This window comes from Xyrauchen texanus, chromosome 40 (genome assembly GCF_025860055.1).
Source record: "Xyrauchen texanus isolate HMW12.3.18 chromosome 40, RBS_HiC_50CHRs, whole genome shotgun sequence".
Classification (NCBI taxonomy): Eukaryota; Metazoa; Chordata; class Actinopteri; order Cypriniformes; family Catostomidae; genus Xyrauchen; species Xyrauchen texanus.
Genome location: NC_068315.1, coordinates 24508009 through 24514524, shown reverse-complemented (window position 1 = coordinate 24514524; position 6516 = coordinate 24508009).

Below are 6516 nucleotides of genomic sequence, written 5' to 3'. Positions count from 1 at the left end.
GCAAAGAGATGTTACTACTGATACTTTCTCTTGTCTTAATTGCACAGAATATGTACTAAGTATAAATCTGCCTCCAATACATTACACAGCTAGGAAATTGCTTCAAAGTCAGTCTGTGTACCCTGCATACTCCATATCTCCTCAGGGCTCCCAAAAAACTGTCTGTATGGGTGAGGGTGCAAGGTGTGTTGCAACGTGTAAATTTTTCCTGGGCAAAAACATGGTGTTCATCGGGTGTTTTCTTTGCAGCCAAGGCTTTAAGATGTGTGTCTACACAGAAAAGACTTGAAAAAAAAAATATAAAGAAAAATAAAATAAACCTGCTTGAAATATTTACTGTAGTAAAAAGTGTAACATCTAGCCCTGGTCTCCCCCATTGTTGACTATTCATGACTGACCCCTAATTCCACCCCACCCCCGCCTGGACAGACTTCTGTTGTCCTGATATCTGGTCAGACTTGTTGAAAACTAATTTCAAACACACCTTCACCTGCTACAAACTGACAGTCAGACTGTATCTTCAATAAAAATAATTCACTAGCCAGGTAAGACTGAGAATTTTAAGGTACAAAATCCCAATACTGTATTTAACTTCATCTGATTTTAACGGCATTATAATCTCTCACATAATGATTCCTCTTTTCCACAGAATCATTTTTCCCCACATGACAGGACTCAAAGATCCATTGGCATTCATTGGTCTCTTTATATTTCTTTCCTTGTGTCATTCTTTCACAGTAATGGTCTCTCTCTTTCTTCATACCCTAATGAGCAGTTCCTTTGTTGGTAAGTCGGCCTCAGGTTTGTAAGTAGTTTTGATTACTGTGGGTAACTACTGTTAGTGAACACTGATCATTTCCTCTGCTCTGTCAGGATTCCATTACCATCTAATTGAGTTGGGTTCACAAACCATCACAGGCAACACACAGAGGCTATTCAGGATATGTGTACCCCCAGCTCCATCACCTCTTCAAAAATGCCCCTGTGCGGGAGATGTCATGCCAGCCAACATCCAACTGATCACATCCATATGTACGATGTTTTCAGGTTGGACCCAAACTCGCCCCTGTGTTCTTTTTCCTTCTGACTTACACACATGGATAGACACTCCACATTGCCCTCACCACACGCCAGTGGAAATAAGATGATAATGGGAGCTCCCTCTGCACTTCCTACGCTGCTCCTGCAGATGAAGACTATTTAAGAAAGCCCTAAAATTTGTGGGCTGCCTTACGGCTAAGGTCATTATCATGGATGTTTTGCTTCCATTATTGGGATAAGCAGGTATGTACAGTGCATATTAACCAAAATAAACTTAATATGGCACTTCAGCCCCAGGTCTTAATCCAGGATGGTCTTATAAGCAGTCAAGGGCGTTCTTTCCCATGACAAAACACCAATATTCCCTGTGCAAACAAACAGAGAGGCCTTCCCCTGCTTCTGCTCAAACTCCCATTGAAGGTAAATAATCACTACCATACACCTCACCCTTAATCAAAACACCCCCACTGAATGACAGTGGTAGATCCCTACTTGTTTTGAGGACACCCCACTACTCTCCATGCTTTGAGAAAAAAAAATGTGTGTGTGTGTGGAGGGGGGAACAGGGCTGAGGATCATCAAAGGAGACTGAGAGAATTCCATGTGTTGATTTTAGAGAGGGACTGGCAACTTGTCGGTATTGAGAAACCAGATTTCACCCTCCTGGAGGTTTCAGCATTTTCTGAATTCAGATGAAACAGATATGGAGGATATGGAAACAAAGACACATTTCCTTCAACTTCAGGCCACCAGACCCACCTGTAATTATGACAATTTGTCCCCCCACCCTAATGTATATTATTTTCTCAAATGCATGTACACAGCAGTACCTCTTTTGGCCTCTTGACTTCATTCGCTTATGCAGCAAACTTGATAAATGTAAAAGTTTATCACTGTCAGATTATGAGGAAATCTTGGGAAGTGGCCACCACCTCAGCCTTTTCATCTAACCATCTGACAATGTTGTGCTTGAGTTACTTTAAGGGTTAAGTCTGATATAGTGTTTCAGGGGAAATACCCTTTTATTTTGATGTTTTGCATCAGCATCCACAAATTACCCTTGCATGTTTGGTGAAGCCTCGCCTGGCAACAAGCAAAGACATGACTGACTCACAGATGGCAGAGATTAACTTTAGGCTCTAAAATAATGCTAGAGAACACCCAAAGCTACCTTATCAAGCTGAAATTTGAAACTAAGTATATAAAATCAATTGCGATCCAATAAAAATTACTGACCTGGATTATGCCCTCATAATGAATCGGCCCAGTTTTGGAGGAACCTAGTTGAGACTTAATACGATGGAGAACTTTCAAATTGGCTCAGAATATCAGAGAAATTGAGGTGAACGCCAGTCACTTGTTACGGTCCTTAATATCAGACCTTCACCACAGTTCAGTGGTCTGGAAATCGCCTCCATATTGAGGAATAAACTCATCTGGACTTACTCTGCATACAGTGATACAACATCTTTGAATTTAGTGGGGGATAGGGTTTCAGAGTGCTCATTTGCAAGAAAGCTTCCACTGCCAAGAGAGAAAGTAGTTGAGTCGGATGCTGCAGCCAACAATGATTTTAATAGGAAACATCCGCATTTGCCAGCCATTCACCAACATTACACTAATTGTCCTGTTTTGAAATCATTGTCTTGAGCAATACTGCGATTAGTAAGGTAGAGGAAGAGAGCGCAGGAGCTCATTCAGAATCACAATAATGAAGTCTTGGTAGAGAAGGACATTTGTGTCTAAAAAAAGTCTGAATGATGTGGGAGAGTCATGCACTTAGTTCTGTAAGAAAGGGAGGAGCAGAGGGGAGGCAGTGTAGATAAATGAAGACTGATCTTGTGCTTGGGTCTTTTAGTCCACCTTTGATGTTTTAGATGTTCTGTGCAACCCACTCTGCAAGGTTCCAAGTCTTCAAAATCAGTTGGCGGTTTGGGATCTCACATCATTACCATTTTGAACAGCCTATAAAATAATTTGAAACGGTCGTCTTAAAAATAATAAAGTGCATAGGGAAACAAATGCCATCAAGGAAAATTTGTGAATGAATCCAGCATTAAAAATCCCTTCTGCATGAAGATCTGAAAAAGATGTGAAGGCTAGGCTGAAAAGAGATTTAGGAGATCAAGTAGTAAAGTCAAGACCAAGCCATTCAGGTTAAGACCTCAAAAACCATTTCACATAATGTCATTCTCCAGTGTCCTGTCAACTTGTGAAGTTGCATTGATATTCTGTAAAGCCACAGACGGAACTGGGGCTCTTTTAGCCAGGGCTCCAACCAGAGTCCCAACTTCTCCCCAGGTATGTGGCAGAAGAACTGAGGATTTTGGGTTCCTCATATGGTTCTTATCCTGTTATTTGCCATTAGCATTGGACTGCAGCCCTGACACTTACAGTATTCTCTGATCTGCAGTTGATCCAATTCCAAAGCTCAGGCTGTTTGGGCTTAAGGGCAGAATATGGGTTCTGTCTGGTAATGAGTGAGGGTGTGGGGGGTCCACTATAACAGCTCTTCCTTACCTGCTAGCTTCTCATAATAAGGCTGTCCAAGGATGTCATTTTTCTGGAAGACAATACATTGTTTCATTGTTTTAAAAAAATATCTTTTTCAAAGAAAGTGAGAACCAAGATTTTGAACAAACCATACATTTAGTGGGATGCTTCTTAAGCTTCAGGCAATTTCATGTTCCAGGTGTTGATTTTTACTAAAACTAACAGATTAAACTTTTTTATTTTCTTTGTATATTAAGGTCACATTTAAGTGCCTTGAAACGTTTTAACATGCCTTCATCATTTATGTTTGGTACTTTTCAAATGCCTTATATTTACAAATTTTACTGTTTTTGCCATGTCCCAGACCCAGATGTTTAATCTAAAAATAGGAAAATCCATTTTATATATATATATATATATATATATATATATATATATATATATATATATATTTATGTAGGGTGCACAGGTTGGTTAGATCAGTTTTACTATCAGATATAATTAATCATTGATGTTTATTAATGGTTAATTAATAATTAAATTAAATAATATTATTTAATTATTTAAATTCTATTCTCAGGGCACCACTCTTTGACAAGAGAAAATGAAAGTAAGTGACTGATCAAGTCTCATAAAATTCTACCCTGAAGATTGAGTATTTTGATAGATAATAATCAAAAATGGAAGAAGCTAGTCAAATTATTGCCATAAGAAGTTCTTGACGTGGCAGAGGCTGACTTCAACACAATATTCAAACAAACAACTAGGCATACTTATTATAATATAACAAGATTTATTATAATCAAACAGCAATGAACACTGCCAATACTAGATTAATATAACAAAAAAAAAAAACATAAAGTGGAAATCCTAACTAAATGGTGGAGCTATATGCTAGTGTATGTGTGTGTGTGTCTCGATTCGGTAACAAAGACACAAAATGGCGGACTAAACTCCTCGTGGGGAACTAGTTCAAAATGGAGGGCTAGGCCGGAAAGGGCGGAGCCAACGATTATTTGAAGGTGTAGGGAAAGAAAAATGGCTGGATCAGATCCAGCACAACGAAGCTAATACCTGGTGTGGGTGATAGTGAGTAGACACACAAAGGAACTGAACGAAACAGGCAGGAGAATTTGAAAAAACACCAGCCTGATTCGTACATAAACCGCGGTGCTGCTCGCTCCATGAATTTCAGTGTGTGTGTGTGTGAGAGAGAGAGAGAGAGAGAGAGAGAGAGAGAAAGAGAGCGAACAAACAGGGGTTCATGCAATTTAACAGAGGATACACGTTGGTAACAGCGCGATTGAATCGTTAATTCAGATCACTCAATAAAATAACATTTCCCCAAAAATGACGATCTCATAAATCCAAACAGCAATCAGCGATTGTAGTTAAATTTACAGTTGTAAACAAAACATCAAACGTTCAGCGATCGTAGTTAATATACAAATGTAAACAAAACATCAAACATTCAGTGATCGTAGTTAATATACAAATGTAAACAAAACATCAAACATTCAGCGATCAAATCTATGATTTAGCTTTATAATAAAAGTCACAGTTTCTAAACTAAATCTGCCCAGATATCAAGCCTTGCTTGTGAAATCCTGTGTGATTTCTGCAGGGTTGTTCATTGAATCCTGTTGCGTTGAGCGGTCAGGAGAAAACAATCTGGATTCGGTCCTTTATCTTGCACTCGTCAGCGAAAAAAGACAAATCTCTGTGTTGTTTCTCGTGTCCGGTGATTGAGAGAAACGCGGAGGTAGTCAACGTTGATAGAAAACGATTGAGAAGGGAAGCTGGTCACCTTTTCCGTTTTCTAAATAAATTCACTGTTGTCTCGCAGTGAAATTGAAGTGAACCGGTTGTACTAAGAACACCACATGACTGGAGCAAAGCTAAGTTAATCTTACTCTACCATGGCCAAATGGTGAGGTTTAAACAGAAGGAGGGAAATTCTCTTTGTACAGAAGGAGGGAAATTCCTTTGTGTAGATATGGGTCACTTTAAAGCGCAATGAGGCTGTAGATGTAGCAGCGAGGCATGAAGCAGAGAGAGAGAGCGAACTCAAATCGGACCGCTAGTTTTGTCAAGAAGATTTTGACCAATGACGTTTGAGATTGTGAAGCATTCTGGTAAACCGAGTTCAATGTCTCCCCTTCGATCATAGAATAAAGGGTCATGCTGTCTCTGCTGCCATTTTTAGTGGGGCAAGGCCCTACATATATATATATATATATCAGGGCTGTCAATCAATTTACATTTTTAATCGAATTAATTACATGGTGTCCCGATTAATTAATCGCGATTAATCGCATATACAAATATTTGCTGAGGAAGCCCATCATATAACAATAATTAAATATATAATGATGAAATAATTATACATAGTTATCTTTAAGTATTAAATATATATATATATAAATTTAAAATATTCAGATAATTAAAATGCATTACATTCTTGTGGCAGAAGAGTTTATCATTGATAAGACCATTCAAAAAGCGGCTTTAGAATACAATGTATTGTTTACTACCATATTAATGATCATAAGTCAATCATTGGCATACAGTTCACAGCAATCCATTTCTCAAGTGAATTTGTCAATCGGTTGGAGATATATTATGAGGGCTTGTTTAAGGACCCGTCAATGTACACCTGCGTCAGATTTTTTTAATTTATTTTTAAACAAGCCAGGGGTATACATAATACTACAGATATATTTTACAATAATGCCAAGACATTATATTCATTAGATAGTGTAATGGTTTTGAATGCTTTGGAGTTGTTGGAGGTACAAAGAGTATTTAAATAATATTTCAAGTCTTCCCAAAAATGCAAATAGGGGCTTTATAGACATAAATTTACCCTTATGTATAAAAAAACCTGGCAAGAAAAATAAACTGATTAATCAGAAAAAATTAACATAAGTTATCAAAACAGTGAAAACCAAATATAATGTATTTATAAAGCAAAGAAAAACT